This window comes from Mesocricetus auratus, unplaced genomic scaffold (assembly GCF_017639785.1).
Source record: "Mesocricetus auratus isolate SY011 unplaced genomic scaffold, BCM_Maur_2.0 Super-Scaffold_100691, whole genome shotgun sequence".
Taxonomy (NCBI): domain Eukaryota; kingdom Metazoa; phylum Chordata; class Mammalia; order Rodentia; family Cricetidae; genus Mesocricetus; species Mesocricetus auratus.
The window spans coordinates 57,080,895-57,101,607 of record NW_024429267.1 but is presented as its reverse complement, the minus strand read 5'-3'; the positions used below and the strand labels follow the sequence as shown (position 1 = coordinate 57,101,607).

General features: G+C 48.0%; 1 protein-coding gene across 3 annotated transcripts in view; it reads right to left on the bottom strand.

Annotated features, from left to right (window-relative positions):
• The window catches only part of LOC101823936 (myosin VIIA and Rab interacting protein), a 184,773-nt gene that overhangs the window by 163,682 nt on the left and 378 nt on the right, over positions 1–20,713 (bottom strand). Inside the window, exon 1 of one of the 3 annotated variants that reach the window (XM_040739616.1) lies at positions 20,366–20,388. The exons of the other annotated variants lie outside the window; for them this stretch is intronic. The gene's annotated coding sequence lies outside the window, so the exon portion shown is untranslated. Of the gene's footprint in view, positions 1–20,365; positions 20,389–20,713 lie in introns of those variants that run through there. 3 annotated transcript variants of the gene reach the window in all.

Below are 20,713 nucleotides of genomic sequence, written 5' to 3'. Positions count from 1 at the left end.
ATATTAGGGCTACTTAAACTTCACCCACTTTCAACTCCTGTTCAAGTGAGACATATTTACGTGAAGGTATGAGGTGATACATTGTTACCATCAGTAAAGCTTGCCTGAAGATCTCAGAAGCAAAGAATCCAGAGAGCTCTCTCCTCTGCCAACGCTCAGACTGAAGGGGCGATCCACGGAACCTCAGATTATATCTCCAGACTGCATTGCTCCAATTGTGGTGATGTATTGTTTATGATCTAATAAAGCTTGCCTGGAGATCAGAATGCAAAGCTAGCCACAGTCATAGAAGCTGGGCAGTGGTGGCACACACCCTTAATCCCAGGACTCAGGAGACAGAGGCAGATGGATCTCTGTGAGTTCAAGACCACCCTGAGCTACATGAGAGTGAATCAGTCTAAAAGAGAAACAGAGCTCACACCTTTAATCCCAGCACTAGAGTGAATATAAAGAGCTCAGTGCAGTCCCCGTGAATCTGAGATTTGGTGGAGGGCAGTGCAGTCTGGGGACACAGTCTGAGGACAGGATCGCCCCTATCGTCTGAGCATTGGTAGAGGTGAGAGCTCTCTGGTGGCTTGGCCGCTTTGCTTCGCTGATCTTCGGGCAAGCTTTACTGGATCAAAAACCATATGTCACCACATTGGTATATAAAGCAGGTGTACAGATCAAACATTTACACATTTACAGACACACATGTGCATCACACAAAGTTTATACTAAATCTTGATGTCATTTTTCTGTCTTTAAGGGTGATGGCTGCTCTTAGAAAGAAAACAAAAAGCAGCGTGCCCTATGAGAGCACAGTCTGTTTCTGTGATAGTTGACAATAGAGCTATGTCTGCGGCACGCCACCCCCACCCTGTATCCATGCAGTACCCCCCACTGCCCATAATTGACAATAGAGCTATGTCTGCGGCACGCCCCCGCCCCGCCCCGTTTCCTGACTCTCTGGATATTGGAGCCTCTTCCATCTTCGTCTCATCTGCCTCCTGTGCCTCAGATGCCTTCCTACCCAACCCCTGCACAGAAAACCACTAAAAAACACAGCTCTGCATTGGGCCAGAAATGTCCCTTTCTATTTCAACTGGATAATTAGTGAAGGCCTTTGCTTCCTCTACTATATAAATGCCTGGGCCATTTCTTCTGTCTGTAATAAAATATGTACTCATATAAGAGCTTGTACCTAACTATATTTAGAATGAGACCACATAATTAATTAGGCTAGAGAACAAAACATTGTTAAAAACACAGTAAAACCTCACTAATTCAGACAGCTCCAATTCTGAATTTTGTCATCAAACAGTCAGCTAAAACTCACAATCCCATTTTTTTCCCTAAACAGAAAGAATTAAGATCACTAATAGCAGACAAGAAAAGAGCGCGTACTCTCAAGAAGGAACAAATGATTAACTTAGAAGCATCCATTTATATGTAAAGACCTCAATTACAGGCCAACAACAGCTTGCAGAACTTGGATTTTAAAGATTTACTTATTCTTATTTTATGTGTACGAGTGTTTTGCCTCTATTAAAGTGTGTGTGCCACGTGTGTGCAGTCCCAGTGAGGATGTTGGATCCCCAGGACTAGAGTTACGGTCTTTGTCATTGTTAGGACTAGAGTTACGGTCTTTGTCATTGTTCTGTTGCTGTGAAGAGACACCACGACCACAAACAACTCTTATAAGTCAAAGCATTTAATTGGGGGCTGGCTTACAGTGTCAGAGGTGTAGTCCATAATCATCATGGCTGGGAGCATGGCGGCAGGCAGGGACTGGAGAAGTAGCTGAGAGCTACATCCTGATCCATAGGCAGAGAGAATGAGAGAGAGACTGGGCCTGCCCTGGGCTTTTGGAACTTCAAAGTCCACCCCCAGAGACAAACTTCCTCCAACATGGTCACAGTTCCTAATGCTTACAACCCTTGCAAACAGTCCCGCCCGTGACCACACAGTTATAGAACGTTCTCAGGGCTGGGAGCTAAACTTGGGTCCTCTGGAAGAGCAGCCAGTGCTCTTAAATGCTCTCTAGCCCCGGAGAGCTTGGGTTCCTATCATGGGAACTCCGGGGTGTGGGGGGGGGGGTTGTAGTCACAGAGTTTAGCACAGTACCCCATGAGTGGGGTCCAGAAGGACTGGAAATAAAGAACCATCAGGCATTCCCCGAAGAACAGGCTGGAATCATAAGGGTTCAGAAGCCGGCACACAGTACACAGGCCGGGACAGCTCAACAGACAAGACTCCTATGCCACATGTGGTTACACACAGGGCGTACGTGGAAGGCTGGCGGCTTCCCCGGATCAGCCTTTGCGCTGACTGCATTTAAAGCTCTTCACTCTCTTCTCCCCTTATCACACAACATAAAATGTAGACGTTTTAGGGGCTGGAGAGAGCACGGTGGTTAGGAGCACTTACCCACTCCCCTTGAGGAGGGCCTGAGTTTAGTTCCCAGCACCCAGGTAGTACCTATAATTCCAGTTCTAGGGGGTCCAATACCTTCCTCTGGCCTTTGAGGCCACCAGGCACACACACACGGTGCATATGCATATATACATGCACAGGAAACAGTCAAATACATAAAGACTGAAATCAATAAACCTTAAATGTGCATATCAACCCCACAGCAGAGTCTCTAAACACAGGACATTGTGTCATTTTGTGCAGAGTGATTTCCAGCTGTCTGAAGGACCGTGCTTTGTGATGCTGGCACAAAAATGACCTCGTTTTGTAGTTTTTTTCTTTATTTGGAGATTCATAGGGTTTCAAGATGGAGTATGAGTCAAGGGTGGACCTGTTATGGATAATTGTATCTCTTAACTGATCTGTGGTTTTGGATGAGAGTAACACTTGGCTGGCTGGACTAGGGAAAGCATCATTCCCTCTACTCAATAGAGTCTACTGTGTGGGGTCTGTGGGGTCTGTCGCTGCTGACTGAACAGCACAGCGCCCCCAGGGGATGGGACGAGAGAAGGGCAGAGAAGAGGAGGGAGTGCGAGAGATGAGAGTGTCCAGGGAGATCCCAGCTTCTACTGAGCTGGAATTGGAGGGACAATGAGGGTACCCAGGCAGATAGTTGATGAACTAGGATTGCAGGTTAGGAGAGAAGGATGAAGCTTTGCCCAGAGCAGGCAGAGCCAGGGTCACCCCTTAACTCCTGCCGATCCTTGTGACCCGTGCTGTTTCAGACATCTCAAAATAAACATTTTCAAAATATCCACACAGGATTGCATATTTTGATCTGCATGTTGCAGAATTGTTCTGTGGCTTCGGGAAGGTTTCCCATATTGCATGAAATTAAATAATCTAAGTTAAATGCGTCATTTAAATCTAGCACAAATTTTGCTCTAGGAGATTTTTTAAAATCTGTTCCTTCTGGAATGGGTGACTACCAAATGTACATTGCATGTGGCGGGTGCTTTGCAATGGACAGGGTGTCTCAGGGAGACTGTCCTCAGGACGAGTGTGGTGGCATTTGGCCCCCCCATCCCAGGAGTCCCCTGAATTCTTGTGACCATTCCCACAGCCCAGGAGCCCCCCCCAGCCTCGAGACTGTTCCCCCAGCCCAGAAGTCCCTCCAGTCCCAGTCTTCACTCAGTCGCTTCTGTTCTGATGGAATTTGTGTGAGGACTGACCAGTTAGAGAGCAGTCTATCAAAAATAACTCATGCAAAGGTCACCAAGTCCGGCCTGAATGCCATGACTAAGACAATGCCAACTCCTCCATACCGCGTAAGATCGATTGAAATTGAAGTGCCTCAAAAGTCCCTAAAACTCAGTATAAAACTTTGAAACCGAGAGACATTGTTGATACCTAAACAGGAAGGAAAATGGCCCCAACTATATTCTTCAATAAAGACAAAGAAAAGCAGATCATTGTGTAAACCTGTGTATAGGTGCCGGCAGAAACCAGAAGCCAGGGTCAGATCCCCTGGAACTAGAGTTACTGGCAGTTATGAGCCACCTGGCCTGGGTGCTGGGCAAGCATTTTACTGACTGAGGCATCTCCCCATCTCCAGGGCACCCACTTCAAAGCAAAAGGAAGTCTGGTCGTGGGTCGGTACCCTGGAATTCTGCTATTTCCCCAATGAACCGTTATCACCCAGTGAGTTGGTAGTATAACCTACCCATAAGTTTGGTTCAACCGTTATAAAACCCATTATAAATCTCGGTGACCCCCATCTCTTTTTAGGTTGTGGTGTCTCTGGTTGCCATAAGGCTTGAATTAAAACAACAACAACAAAACAAAAACAGTTTATTTTTCTTTATCTCTTTTCTTTTTTTAAATCCTGAATACACTAGAAATCTAGATAAGTGTTTGGACTGAGCCAGTTTTCATTAAAGAAAACAAGAGATTTCCAACGTAAGAGCTAACAATAAAATGTGCACTCGGGCGGGCCCTTCTGACTGAGTCATATTCAAACATACACAGTAGCAGCATGAAGAGACTGGAGCCCAGATAACAGATTTTTAGGTAGATAAGAAAAACAAACGCAGACCAGCTTTCAGGCAACAGAAGAAGAACTCACAAGTCAGAACCTGGCAGGAGGGAGACTGTTTAATGACCTTTCACGGCAGCCTGGCCCACCGCCGGCCTCCCACGCGCAGCTACACTTTAGAGATGCATCTTCCATCGGCAGGGGCTTTGGAGACGGGCTTTTTAATTAAAACTCACCATTTCGAGAGTAATTAAAGCTTGTTGCAGAGTCCTACTGTCAGGATTACAGGGACCTCAGCATCACCTAACCAGAGGAGCTGCTCCTGAAAGAGGGGTCAGGATGGTTGTTTTATACTGAGTAATGTCGACTGGGTATTTATTTCAAGCTTTCCTCACTTTTTTTTTCCCAAAAACCAAACTGTATACCGCGATCTAAGTAAGCTGGCGCACAGAATCAGCCACCGTCTGTGGATTCCAAACTCCCCGCACACTGCTGGAATAACTGGTGCCCAGAGCTGGGCCAGACTACAAGGAGCTGGGAGTTAAGCACAGACAGAGGCAGGAGGGGGCAGCACCCGCAGCGAGGACTTCCATCCGGCAAGCCAGGCCACCTTCGGCAGCCATCTTTCTTCTGGAGCCTCAGCCACGGATCCAGCTGGGGACAGCCACCCTCTCCAGGTCACTAAAGCCAGCTCTCTGGCCTCCTTTTGAGTTTGCTCCTTTCTGAATGTGTTCCTTCAGCTTTAAGGTTCCTTGTAACCCCCAGAGTAACCCCATGTAGGAAGACCTGAAGGCGTTACGTGCTGTCCAGGATGCCGTGGAGCGTTTCATGTTCCTCCTCCTGCTCTTTGTAGCTGGTGTTGTCTGCTACGCCATTTCTCGATAAAGGGCACGGTCCACGTGGGCAGGCCCACCCAGAAGCATCTCTCCCACCTGCTCGGTCACCCTTTGTCTAGTACACATTTTGGGGGACCCCGCCCCACCCACTCCTAGCGCTGTGGATTGGGGTTGAATCCAACTTTTTGCTATTTGACAGAGCGCTCAGATCAAGCTGAACCTAAAGTGTTTGTCCCATCCAGGTCTTATTTTCCCTTTGGCTAGAAGTAAACTAACTAGGTCAAAGGTCAAGAACAGGGGGCTCCTGAGCCATCTTCAGGGCCCTGTCTGCAGGGAAACAAGTAAGGGGCTCATCCACCTGTCAGTCAAAAGAGACCGTGTTCATGTTCCCACGGCTAAGCCATCTCTATTGTGTTACAGGCTGGTTCAGAACACAGATCTCTGCCAAAATTAGTTATACGCTTCAACACCGAATCCCAAACTACCTTACCAATTGTTACAAAATAAAACGAACTGCTGCTGACTAAAGTTCTTCTGTCAGCTTCCACTTGAGAAAGGGGCGTAATGAGCCCTGATTTCTCCAGACTGCAGTGTGTGGTGGTGGGGTTTTCTTCAAGTTCTCCTGACTCTGCTCATCGGACGCCAGCCTTAAATACTGTGTCGTCCCACCCCTCAAGACACGGGTCTTAATTTTGAGACCCACTTGGGAATAGCTTATCAGAAAGGGTGAAGTAGCCCTGCCTCCAGGTCTGACGGGCAATCCAGTGGGCCACCCAGGTTTCACCAAGAGGGACGAAACCTCTGACGTCTGCTGTGAATCCCTTTGAACGGCCGCTGTGTGCAGGAGGAGATGGGTCAGGTGAAGAAAACGTCTGTCTGCTGGTTTCAGCCATGTCGGGATGTCACTGAGGGCTCCTTCCCACAGAGGAAGAGCTGCAATGACTTTGCAAGAATAAATAAAGCAAAGCCAGGCACCCACAAGGGAGAAGGAATGAAGGAAGGGGTGGACACAGACCTGTCTGGGTTAGTGGGGACATAAACCTTCCTGCCTGGGTTAGGGTTGGGCACACAGACCTTCTGGGATTGTTCTCAACTCCACATTCCCCGACTTTGATATTTACAGAAACAAGTATCTGAAGAAATGTTTTTCTTGCTCTGATCAATAGACCACCGTAAGCTCTGCAAATCAAGTCAAACGTCTTCCTTTAACTCAGCAGAAGAAAATTAATCTTGGATTAGCGATTCTTCACATATAAAAGAGACTCAAAACCTGACCACTACATTCCCACAGGAGTAGTCCCACCAGCACTAAGTAGTGTGGCTGTCACCAGGCACAGGTGACCATGTATGAAAGTAGTTAACACTACTGAACTGGACTTTTTAGGTTATAATTAACTTAATAAAAAAAACCACTCAGTTCGGCTATTAGAAAATGTGTGTGTGTGTGTATGTGTGTGTGTGTGTGTGTTTGAAAATATGATCTATAGCTGTACTTTCTCTGCTGTGTATTTTATGAAGTCTGGATACAAACCAAGTAATTCTGATGACAATTAATGCTTGGAAAACACACACTAGATTACAAACATTAGTTTAGAACAAGGAGGGGAAATGCTTGTTTCTGAAGTTCCAAAGAAAAATAAATGTATTTCTTATGAAGAAAATAATTTTTATATTGACTGAGACCAAAGAAACAATTACAACAGGTTTTGGAGAAAAATCAGAAATCAAGAGCTTAGATTCAAAAAGTTGTGCAGTCAGAGGAGACACTGGGTAAGGTACTTGGGGAGCCGAGAGAGAAGTCTGGTCTAGAAATATAGGTTTGGGGCCAGCGAGATGGCTCTGTGGTTAGATTTTCTTGACACCAAACCTGATAAGCTGAGTTTGATCCTTAGGATTCAGATCATGGAAGGAGACACACCCCTGCAATTTGGCATCTGAATTCATTCACACACACACACACACACAGAGAGAGAGAGAGAGAGAGAGAGAGAGAGAGAGAGAGAGAGAGAGAGAGAGAGAGAGAGAGAGAGAGAGAGAAATAATTAAAGAAAGAAAGAAAGAATGATCTAGAAGCCAGTCATGGCATCACGCATCTGTAATCCATCCACAGGTAGCCTGGGTGACATGGAATCCTATCTCAAAAAAACAAAAACAGAAAGCCAGGCTTAGAGTTCACTGACCCAAGTGGGTGTAACTACTAACGCCATGAGGGCTGCAAGAGGAAAAACAAAGAGGTCAATGCATGTAAGTGAGACAAGGAAGTAAATTGTCAGAGGGAGGTTAAAGGTCGTAGGTGGTACAGGAAGAAGTTCCTAGATATGTCCGAGGTGCAGGAGGGGACAGGAAAGAACAGAGAGCAATATTCAAGGAGACAAAGCTGAGAGGCCTCCAGATCATTGAGTAGACATCAGCTCGAGCCCCTCACCTGCATGGAGAGTCCTAAGTGACCCGAATAAGAAGCAAAGCCATTTCCGAATGTGCCCTGAGACTCAGAACATCAAAGGCATTATTAAATCAGCTGGAAGAGACAAATTGTAACACAAAGGGAGATGGCTGGGGTGTGAGACGCTTGCAGGCGTGAGGTCCTGAGTGTGACCACCCCAAGCCCACATAAAAGTGGTAGTGTGTGCTTATTATCCCAGTATGGGGAACTGGAGACAGGAGGACCCCTGGGGATCACTGGCCAGCCAGCCTCACCTGACTTCTGAGCTCCAGGCCAAGGAGGGACCCTATTTCAAAGAAAGTGGACAGTGAAGTTGGAAGATGATAGAATAATGTTATCATAAATTATACACAATGAAAAGATTAAGAGTCTTATACACACATGGAAAGGTTAAGTCTGACCTAAAATAGAAAACACTGATGTACAAATTGAATAGGAGGCCTTGAATTCCTTGAGGTGCTGGAGACAGAGATGACTTTGGTTCAGTTCGGATGATTCAAGGCTAAGTCTGGATGCTAAAGTCACTGCGTTGAAAGCCAGGGGACAGAAAGGGAGTATAAACCTTCCGAGTACAAAGAGACCACATAGGACCTGGAGAGAGAGAGGAAAACCAATAAAAGAAAAAAATCAGCTGGAGAGCAGGTTCTTCTGGCCTGAGGCTTCACTTTCCATGGCTGCAGTTACCTGTGGTCAGCCACAGTCTGGGAACAGTAAGTGGAAAATTCCAGGAAAAAAAGCAATTCATAACTTGAAATCGCATGCCATTCTAAGTGACATGATGAAGTCTCGCACCGTCCCACTCCACCCCACCTGAGGCATGAATCATTCTTTTGTCCACAGGCTCCACAATCCAGTGAGTCACTCCTTAGCTGTCTCAGATCCCAGCCGCTGCAGATCCCCGGGGTGCCTGTGCTCACGTGACCCCCCCCCCCAGTGACCTAAAGTACAAGAGGAGTGACTAAGGGTGCAAGGACAGGTAGCCGCCACTGTGTGGCAACACTACAGGAAGCTGGGGGACACTCAGCATATGCGAGTGGATTAGTTTTTCTCATTGCTATGATGAAGATGCCTGATTTCAGAAAGAAAAGAAAACGAGGCTCCGTTCATTTTGGCTCACAGTTTGAGGAGGCAGTCTGCCAGGCACGGTCGTCATGGCAAGTGCAGCATGAGGTGGCTGGTCACTTTGTAGCCACAATCAAGAAGCAGAGAGACATTAACACTGGTGCTCAACCTACTTTCTCCTTTTTATTCAGCCCAGGACCCCAGCCCATGGGATGGTGCTGCCCACATCCAGGGTGGGTCTTCCTGCTCAGTTGGACCTTTCTGTAAATACTCTCATGGACACGCCCACTCTCACGGACACACCCAAAGGTGTGTCTAGATGATCTAGAATCCAGTCAAATTGCCAATGAAGGTTAAACCATCACAAATGAACACCCAAACACGTCACTGGGAATCGTAACATTCCTTTCCTGATCTCCAGGGCTCCTGGCTATCTCACAACACAAATTCATTGAATCCATCTGCAGGAGTCCCCAAGTTTTAACAGGGCCAACATTGTTTCAAAGTCCAAAGTCCCTTCTGAGACTCAAGAAGAACTCTACATCATTCTGAGACTCAAGAAGAACTCTACATCATGACGCCTCTAATATCAAAAGCACAAATAAGAGACTTCTACTGTACAGGGGCTCAGAGCTAACAGAGCCATTCAGAAAGGAGGTAAGGAGAGAGCAGCAAGAGAAGATCAAGCCCAAAGCCCATCGGGGCAAACGCTACATCCTGCAGGCCCACCTCTGGCATCTGGAGTTTTGGGGTGGCAGAACTGGAAGGGGGGAGCTGCCCAAGCCTGTCCGCCCAGTTGATGCACCCTCTGGGTTGATCATCCTCTGCTTCCAGACAGCAGGTACAATGTAACCAGGAGCCTCCTGCTCCTGTGATCCCGTCAGGTTACTCTGTATCTCCAATCATGAACCAAAATAACCCTTTCCTCCACAGAGTTGCCTTCAAGCACCATGGCAGGTCCGTCCTAGGATATAACCTCACAAATCGGGGAGGGGGGGGGGGAGTCGGGGGCGGGGGAATGGTGGTCACTGTATGTGGGGACTGGGACACCCAAGGGAGCAAACTAAAGGTCTTGAGATGAAACCAAATACATTAGTAAGCAGACACAGCTCACATGAAAACTTGTAGGTTGGGGATAAACAAAAAACGACTTCGTGTTTTACTGATACCTCCAAATGGTTTCACAAGTGAGTTAAAAACATTCAGAGCTCTGGACGGTAAAAGTAAGAGAAAAAGACGAGTCAAGAAAATGCTAAGGCAAGAAAAATTCTGCCTCATCAAATGCCGACACTGAAACAAACACATCATTAGAGACTAAGAGGGCTACATGCATACTAAACTAAAGCTCACTTAGCACATGGCTTTGAGTGCACCACACCGCCTGGTCCAAAGGGCTCACTGAGCAGGAGAGGGCAGAAGGACTGTGAGAGCCAGGGGAGGTAAGATCCCAACAAGGAAGCCGTGTTTTCTGGCCACAGTGGGGCGGCTACACCTATGAACCTACGGTAGCTTGACAGCACGCAGGACCTGTGCAAGTGCAGGCCAGACGAAACCCCAGCGAGGAGACGGGATGTGGGCATGAAGTGCCACCACCAGCCAAGGAGCTCCCTGCAGCTGAGATGCTGAGACGGTTAGTTTTCTCTAAGGGTGTGGTCCCTGGAGGGCCGCCCCTGCTTCAGTGGATGGACCACACACCCAAGAGTACAGGGTAGCACAAAACCAACTTGATGGCTTTTAAGAGAACACACAAAGTGTCTAAAAAGAGGACTCGAAGTTGGGCAGGTAGGGAAAGGAAGGTGGCCCCCGGGAGGAGCTGGGGGAGGGGTGAGCAGAGCCAAAGCACGTAGTAGGAAACCCTCAAAGAACTAATGAGAGTCAGAAAAAAGAAATATGCAAAGCTAAGCTGAGAAAAAAAAAAACCAAGGTGAAACTGACAAACGGCCTCCGTAGATGCCTCCATGACTGACTAATCAGACTGCAAAGCGCCGGTAAGACACGGGGCCTTTGAGTGACACGGGGCCTTTGAGTGACACGGGGGACTGGTGTGAGCTGGCAGACAAACAGGCATCTCTACAGCCAATGACTGCCTTTTCAGGATAACAAGACGTCTTATTTTAAAATGGCCATCCAACAAATATCAACGGGTCTTAAAAGAACCTGAACTCCTGTAGACTCATTCTCTGCGCACTAAAGCAAAAATAAAAATTAAAGCTCTATGCTAAAACAAATTCTAAGGCATGAGCCAAAGAAGAAGAAATCGCAGTGAAACAAAAGGTATCGCAGGCCAAACTGTACGGATGCAAACGTTGCTAACACAATAGTTAGAAACATATAGTTCTGGATGCAAGATAAAAGGGAGGCTGGACAAGTCGATGCTTCTGCCATCTGAGGGGATTTTAAAAGGCCAGCTGGGCGTCAGTCCTTAGGAGGCAGGATTACCATGAATTCACAGCCAGCCTGGGCTACACAGAAAGACTCTGTCTCAAGAGGAAAGAATTAGAGGGAAGGACTCCAGAAAGAGCAAAGTGAGACCAGAGATTAATAAACAGAATGATACAGTAGGAAAGACAAAGGTAAAATCTCATCCTTTGGCAAATAAAAAGAATCTATGCTTTCGTGCGCACAAGAAGAGCAGAGGAAGGGCCCTAGGCTGGGAATGGGAGGCGGCACGGGCAGAGCCCCCCTAGTGGCATGGAAAGAGCCTGCATCTGAATTCCTCCTTTCAGCGGACATGTGGGGGGGGGGGCGATGGATGCTGCACTCCATCAGTGTCCCAAGCAGAGAGGAAGCCAACGAAAAGCAGCAAGTATGGAGATGGCAGCAGGAGCTATGGAAGGGAACATTTCTAGCTGGGAGGCACGGAGACCTGGGGGGGTGGGAGGACCTCCCATGGGACCATGTAGTTAGGAGGGCCACTCTGATTGTTCTAACTGGCTGTTCGAGAAGGAGATACACCACCGAGGCTGAGGCCGTGCTGTGTATCAGCCCAGTAATCAAAACTCCTCATGATTAGTGTGGGTGGTTTGAATGACAATGTCCCCATGGGCTCTTTTTTTTTTTTTTGAGCACTAGGTCTTTAGTTGGTGGCACTGTCTGGGGGACTTCAGGCCTTGCTGGAGGAAGTGTGCCACCAAAGGGAAGCTTTGGGAGTCGGAAGACACGTGTCATTTCAGTTCACTCTCTCTGCTTCACGCTTGTGGTTCAAGATGTGAGCTCTCACATTGCTGCCCCAGCCGCCATGCCTGCCCGCTGCCATGCTTCATCAGTCATGGTGACGGACTCTTAACCCTCTGGAACCATACGCCCAAATAGGCGCTTGGACACAGTAAAGAGAAGTAGCTAATACTTGTCCGTAACTTGTTTTTCAAAGGAAACAAAACAATGGAACCTCACTTATGTAAGAAGAATTGAAACAGCACCTGCCACGTCTCCTCGAGCCTGGAGAGACAGTGAGGTGCAGCTGGACATGGTGGTGGCCTAAGACAGACTTAGAGTTTTGAGGCACCTGCTCACACGGATCAAGCTCTGTAGTCGCAACTAACCTGGCCAGACGGGATGCAAGCAAGGACTACATTCCCTAGCTTCCCCCCCACAGAAACCTAGCTTCCAGCTTCCCAGCCTAGGAAACAACCCTGACCGATACCAAAATGAATTAATATTAAGTCTAACTCAAGTTTAGGAGACTAAGAAATATGTAAGAAAGGAACCTGGTAAAATTAAACAAAAATATAACTTTTAAAACAAAATCAAATGCTACCGGGAGGCATAAACCTTCTTAGCATGTTAAGGCTCCGCTCTGAAGCTGTCTCCTCAGTCTCTGCAGATCTCTGAACACATCTCTGTGGATGAAAGACGGGACTGCAGACCTGGAGGTGGGCTATCAATACTGTTGCTCCATTATGCTAGAGGTGCAAAATGCCATAAATAACTGTAAATCAAAAAAGAATCAATACCAACATTATTTGTGGTGTGTTTGCTTTCTAGAAAAATACCCAGAAAAATCCGTAAACCAACCAAGATGCTAAGGGAAAAGAAAATAAGCAAAACCAGCACGTGGTGGTTAGTCCCCACTGTCAACTTGACCGGACTCAGCACCACCAAGAGTGAATATATCTGGGGTGTCTGTGGGGGAGCTCTTGATTCTGTTGATTGCGATGGGGGAGCCACTCTGAATGTGGGCAGCAGCAACCCCACGTGGGAACCCTAATGAACAGAAAGGAAAGGCGAGCTAGCAGCGACATTCATTCCTGCTGCATCCTGACTGCGCGCACTGCGACCAGGACAGACTGTCTCCCCATCCCCAGCGACATTCATTCCCGCTGCATCCTGACTGTGCGCGCACTGCGACCAGCCACTTCAACTCCTGTCGTCAGGACAGACTGTCTCCCCACCCCCGAAACCATGATTCGAAGTATGTTTCCTTTCTTAGGTTGCTTTGGTCAGGCATTTTTGTCATCGCACAAGAAAGACAACTAAGGCGCAAACCGACTGTTGTAACTATTCACGGGCAATAACAAACTAACGAATGTAACTAGCTGCACAAAGAGCCCCCCCCCCGGAAAGAACGATAAAGCCTGCGAGACTGGGGACAGCTGAAGAAAACGCGGTGGGCACACAGGACGGAACACACCAACACAAAGGAAGGAAGCCATGATCCTGATCCTGACACACAGAAAACCTGAAAAACGTTACTAGCTAGAAGATGCCAGGCACAAGATTCCACTTCCTGCATTGTGGGACGATCCCAAGCACAGGGGCTGCCAAGGATGGGCAAATGTGTATGTATGGAGACTGGAACTGCACACAGGGAGGGAATGGGCACGGGAATGACTACCAACGGGCATATGATTTCCAATGAAACCAACACAGATGTCCTGATGGTGTTAAGCCGGGCTGCCCACTGCACACCCTGGGTTTACTCAGGACTCAGAATTATAAATGTTGAGCGAGTTATGCAGCATGTGACTTACACTTCCATAAGGATATTAATTTGAAAATGGTATGAACAACTCTAAAGCATCCGATACAAGTCCCGGAGCTTCGGGAAGAAAGGCACACAGCTTCATTACCATCTAAAAGAGGCTTTTGTTAGACCTACCCGAAGAAACTAAAACTCATGTTCAAGTCTAAAGGGTCTGGAGAGTGGATATGAAAGTTTTGAAGAAAAAGTCTGGGACAGGATGATTTATTCCAAGGTTCTGGTAATTAAGTCAAATGGTGTTAACCCAGGAGTCGCAAGATGAATGTGACAGAACAGAGTCAAGAGACAGATCCAAAAGAAAATCGAACCAAAATCAGTATCTGGCTGCGACAGCCACAGACAAATGAGAAAATAACAAATTACTCATTCCAAGATAACAAGATAGATGGTTTTCATTACGGAAAGCCATCAGACCTCTGCCTCCGACGACACGGAAATATAAACGTCAGATGAGTCTAAATGCAGAACATAAAATCTTCCCGAGACAGAAGTCTCAGCAGAGCCAGGCTTTTCCTGTGAGACTAATAGAGTCCCACAGAGGCTGTGTCTTAGGGCGGAAAGTGTTTGAGCCAATTCCGGTACAGTCGGACGCGTAGGATCAGCTGGGGGAGGGATCTTTATAGGAAGACCGACCGCGCCTCTAAAGTCTCAGATGACGGATGACGACGGACAAAGCATTCCATTATCATCACCATCTTCAGCCTGTTATTATTAAATTACCATTACTAGTCTGAGCAGTGCCCAAAAGGAGAGTCTGAGAGCCAGTGAACTAGGACGCACGATTCAGAGGTGAAAGACCCAGGGGAGAGGAGTGCCAGGGGGCAGGAAAGAAGTAAGATGATCTTCAGGGAGCGAGAGGTGTCCCAGCAGCAAGGGCAGTCGCTCTGTGCCGATCAGACGAATCAAAGCTGGAAGAGCCACAGCTGAAGACAGGAGAAACGAGAGCAGCCAATGGCATGGCGTAGTGGAAAGGGAGTGGCCCAAAGGCCAGAGACAGGAATCTGCAGACCCCACTGGACAGAGCATCAGAGAGAGAGGCCGGCAAAGGGCATCCTACTGTCTGGGCAGGGAATACAGATTAGACGCTCATATGAGACCACAGATTTATCAAGGGCGTTTACTGCAAATGGTAGAGATCTCTTACTGTCCATCAATGGGTAATATTTGAACCCAGGCAGACCAAAGAAGGCTGGATTAAATGTGAATTATGAGGACCTAAGCTCAAATCCCCAGAGCCCTCACAAAAAAGGCCCAGCAGTGAACACCTGTAAGCCCCTGTGTCCTGCAGTGAGTCAAGTAGTGGAAATGAGAAGCCCCCAGCCCTCAACCGTCCTAACGCAGCCACACTTTAATATATACTTCCTTGTGCGGTGTGAGCCAGGCCATAAAATTATTTCTGTTGCTACTTTGTAACTGCAGTTTTTGCTACTGTTATGAATTGTAGTGTAAAGTAAGCATTTTCCGATGGTTTCGGGTGACCCCTGTGAAAGGGTCGTTCAACTCCGAAGGGATCACAACCCCTGGAAGGTCACATACCAGCTAGCCAGGTGAAAGCAGCCGCAAACAGCAAAGACACTCTGCTTCAACCAAGGTGGAATGTGAGGGCCACCGCCAAGGCTGCCTGTGGTCTGACACCCATGCACACGCTTCCCCTGAGCAGGCACACACACGCACATACACCACCCACACATACATACACACATGTTTTTGGGGTGGTTCTCTCTCTCTCTCTTTTTTTTTTTTTTTTTTTTTGTCTTTGAGACAGGGCTTCTCTGTGCAGTCCCGGCTTGTAAACCAGGCTGGCCTTGAACTCACAGAGATCCAGCTGCCTCTACCTCCCAAGTGCTGGGATTAAAGGTGTGCGCCACCACCACCCAGCTAAAAAGATTTATTTTTATTTTATGTGCATTGGTGTTTGTTTTACCTGCATGCACGTCTGTTTGTTGTTTTTGTTTTTGTTTTTGTTTTTTAAGAATCAACAAATCCACTCTTGAGCAATGCAGTTAACAGGCTCCAGTATGGGAAAACTTGGTCCCCAGTAGGTGGCGCTGTTTGGGAAGGCTGTGGAAGCTTGCTGGAGGAAGTAGGTCACTGGGGGGCGGGCTTTAGTGGGTTATAGCCTGGCCCTACTTCCTTTTCACTCTCTAGGCTTCCTGTGTGATGAAATGTGATCATTTCCTGCTCCAGCCACACACTGCCAAGCCTCCCCCAGCCTCCCTCCCTGGAACCTTAAGCCAAAACAAACTCCCTTTTCCCATATTGCTTTTGGCAATGGTGTTTTATTGCAGCATCAAAACTAACTAATAAATCTACAATGGCCAATAAACATCAACACATCTTTAGAGGTTGGGAAAAAAAAAAAAGACAACATAGGACCAGGTGAGACAGACCTCCGTGACTGCCAACTTTAAGCATAAAGGGGGTGTAGCCACTGATGGGCACACACTGGGTTCCAACACGGCCAGTGGCATGAATTTAACTCCAAGTTCTCCCACTTCCCTGTCTGGACTCCCCACTCCTCGGGAGACCTTTTAATTTGCAGTCCTGTGTTTGCAGTTAAGCGGCTCCTACGTGTTAAGTCAAGGCCAGATGCCAAAGAGGACACAGAATAACTCGAAGCTCTGGCCGCTCTGGGGGAGCTGCTGAGCACACTCAGCCCTTAACCCTCACTCTGACTCGCAGAAGGTGTGAACTTGGAAAGAGCGCCGAACTTCTAAGGTCAGGCACATCCATAAACTGGAAAGGTCATCCTGCCACCTGGAAAAGACAGCCCTCAGAGCATGCAAACACTGCCCTTCCTCAGTGATGGCAAATACCACCGTGTCAATGCCACCTCATTTGGAATCACAGGAGACACGCCTCTGATGGGGGGGTGTCCTTCTGTATATGTGGTTCTCTTATTGGTTGATGAATAAAACACTGTTTGGGGAGTAGAGGCAGGAAGATAGGCGGGGCTAGGAGACAACGAGAATTCTGGGAAAGGGAGGCAGGGAGAGGCCACGAGGAGACACCATGTAGAGACCGGGAAGACAGGATGCACCAGGCATTCTCTGGTAAGATAAGGCCGTGTAGAAATACATAGATTCATAGTTATGGGTTAATAATTAAGAGAGAGCTAGCCAATAAGAAGCCCTAGCCATCGGCCAATGGTTTTATAATTAATATAGTGTCTGTGTGTTTATTTGGTGGGACAGAAACCTCCAGCAACACATCTCTGGGCCTGCCTGTGAGGGTGTTTCTTAGGAGGTTTAACTGAATGTGGCGGTACTGTCCCATGGACTGAGGTCCCAGCATGAATAAAAGGAAAGAAGAAAGACAGGTGAACACCAGCATTCGGCCCTCTCTACCTCTTAACTGCAGATGAAAATGTGAGATCACCCACCTCATAGTTCATGGTCCTGGGACCATACCTCCTCAGTCATGACAGACTTGCATCCTTGGACTGTGAGCAAAAATCAATCCTCCTTCCTTCCATCACTCTCAAGGGGAATTTTTGTCACAGCAGCGAGAGCTAATATAGTCACCAAAAGAACACGACGCACCAAGCAGCATCTTGGAAATGGGACAATGAGCATCGACATGGGCAAGAACACATGTAGCCCTCTCCATACCAGACACCGCACCCTCACCTCCTCCTGACTTGAACTCTCCATGTGAGATACCGAGGGCGTTTATCCCAGTAACCCATCCGTTCCTTACAACTCACCCCAGTAAAAAGAGCTCTGTGAAAGGAGCCATTGGCCTCAGGTAAGGGAATTCTCAAGCCTTTGGGGTGATAACACACACACACACACACACACACACACACACACACACACACACACACACGTGTGCCGCCACAGCCCCAAGTGGCTGAAGAAGTCAATGTTACCTCAGAGCTCACCTGGCCCCAACTCACAAACAAGCACTGAACCGCTGAACTGAACCCTGGGATGGATTCTGCCCGTGAACTTGGCCAAAGGGGGCCTTCCAACCAGAGAGCAGAGAGCACTGCGTAGAAGAACTTTCTGGAGATGCTGGGCACTGGGTTTATTCCTGGATCCTTTTCTGAAGGCTCCTGATGCTGGGTGTCTGTGTTCTCCAGCCAACGCGGTGCTACCATGAGGCAACAGCCCCATAAATCAGTTGACATTTTCTGATCCCATCCAACTTTCAACTTTGAGGAATTAAAAATAAGCTCATTCATAGTTTTTTACTCACCTCACACCATTTAAGATGTGCACCCTTCAAATTTACTCAACACAGAAGCAATTCGGGGGAGTAAATTGAACTCCACTCATCAATGCCTGCTATATCTAGGGACTGATCAGCCCTGCATGGTGGGAATGTCAACTTATTTCTCCACCCAGATCCTAAGATCAAACTTTCCTTGCTAGCCTTCTGCTATAGATAAATGACTCTTGGTTTGAATTCATTAAAAAGTTAAAAAAAAAACATTAAGCAATTCGAGGCTCACACTGCTGGGACTGTAGAGAGGTCCGTGAAGCCTGAGCTACAGATAAGACACTGTCTTAAAAGGGGAGGCTAGAGAAAACAAGACCCTTAAAGTCTCATTTTAGCTTGAGAGTCAAACATATGCTAAAAATGAAATGAACTTTGCCTAACCAAACTAAATATAACAGCTACCCCTGGGGACTACTCCTTGCATGAGTTACAGGGAGAATGAAATTTTTTGTTCTTAATGTGGACACTAGACACACAGGTGTGGCTAGTCTATGAAAACCCATCAAACATACACTTTAAATATTTACTTATTTTATATGTCTGTGTGTATACACGCCTGGGTGGATGTGTGTATCGTGCATATGCTATGACTGCAGAGGTGGAAATAGAGTGTCAAATCCCCTGGAACTGGGGTTGCAATTGGTTATGAGGCAACATACAGGTGCCAAGAATCGAACTTTGGTCCTCTGAAAGAGCACTGGTGCTCTTAACTGCTGAGCCGTCTCCCAAATATACAAATACTGAGGGCCCCAAATACACATATTTGAGCTGTACAACTTTGCAATTATACTTTAATAAAATGTGAAAAACAAATTGACCAGGGCTGATCAACAATCCTGCTTTACCTGAACTCAGACAAGGTCATGTCAAAAACAATGAGAACTAAGCAGGTGAACAGGGAGGGAGTAGGAGGAGGGGGAGGACGAGGAAGAGGAGGAGGGGGAAGGAAGGAGAGGAGGACAGGGAGGAGGGGGAGAGAGGAGGAGAGCCCTCCTAAGAGGCACTTGTTGGCAAGAGAGTCCAACTGATCTGAACACCAAAGCCACAGTCACGTTTTCACACCCCACTCACCTCACCCCACCCCACCTCACCCCAGGACATGCTCTATGAGACCGCTAACTTAAATGACCAGATGTGGATAGCAGTTCCCTCTGTCAACAGTGAACAAATCCCACCCCTCCCTCCGCACAGAAATATTAAAATCCAGATCTCAAAGAGAATCCTGTCACACACACCATCTCCACAGAGACATGCTTGACTGTACAGACATGTGCCCAGACACACACACACACACACACACACACACACACACGAGACAGACAGAGACAGAGACAGAGAGACCTCCTTATGTCCCCAGAGAGGCCCCCAGCTCCAGAGACACAGCTTCTAGCCCAGAGGCTCCCCATAGGTGGGGGAGTAATTAGGGAGACACAGCTGCCCACATCCAGGCCATGGACACAAATGTAAAGATGGAAATCAGTCTTCAAAGCTTCGTCAAAACCAAATGTCTCTAGAAAAGAGACATTCCTGATGCTGCTGCCAAATCCTTGGAATCGCCTCGTTTCCACACCACCCCTCCCCTCCGGAAAGATCCCTTGCAACATCTTCCCTTCCACCTGATTCCTCAATCCCAGAACATCTTCCCACTTTCCCTGGAACCCCGAGAGCCTTGGGACGACTGAAAACAGGGTTGTTCCATCTTATAAATAAACACTACGAGGTTCAGAAGACACCTGTCAATCAATCATTACAGGACTACAGCAGCGGAGTCGTCGTCACTGAGTGTCAGCGTGGTGTCTGGAGGTCATGTGGGAACAGGGTAATGGCCAGCCCAAAATGGGAGAGCAGCCTCTCCAAGCTCTGAATCGCATTGCCAGCAACTGGGACAGGCTTTCATCTCTCCCTGGGAAAGCCTCAAAAAAATAAACAAAATGCATAGTACGGGGCTGGGGGTGGGGTCGACAGAAACGAAGTCCATTTCAAGGAATTTTCTAGGAGCAGAGTGCAAAGACCTTTAGAGAGAGCCGCGTGCCAGCTTCCTCTCCTCGGCCTTCACTGGTGTGTGCCTTGAAAGAGTGGCTGGGACACAGGTCTTGTGGACAGGGTTTATTTGGGAGACCGGAAGCGCCCGGCGCTTAGCAGAGTCCCGACTCCGCATTCTGCAGAAACATCAGTCAATTAAGTGACCAGAAGAGGATGGTGTCTCAGGTGCCGCACTTGCGAGGGCTCCCACCACACAAACGCGCCATATCACATTCACACAGAAGGTTACCCCAAAACCTCTGTGGAGACCCTGTGGGTGGGCTCGTGATCTCTCCAAGCCTGGTGTGTTGATGGGGAGAGGAGGTTGAGAAAGAGACCATGATGAAAAGCGACACCGCGCCCAGTACCTTCACCAGCGCACCTCTCCTCTACAGGCAGTCAGGGGTGAGCCCAGACGCAGTCCGCCTTGGGGGTTAACGCTGCGCACCGGCCGTGACCTTCCGCGAGTCCCTAATAGCCCCGTTTTACAAACATTAGGAGTCGAAAATGAGTCATGTGGCCCGTGCTGGCCAGAAGCCGGGTGCGCACCGGGTGGTTTGAGGCGCCCGCCAGTGCGCGAGTCCCTTAGCAAGGTGCGCGGTGCACCGCAGCCTGAGCGCTACGTGGCCAGCGCGGAAACGCGGGGGCCAGCTCCCGCCCCGGCAGCCACGGAAAGGGGCGGACCTGACTCTGTCCCGGCCAAGTTCAAGACCCCA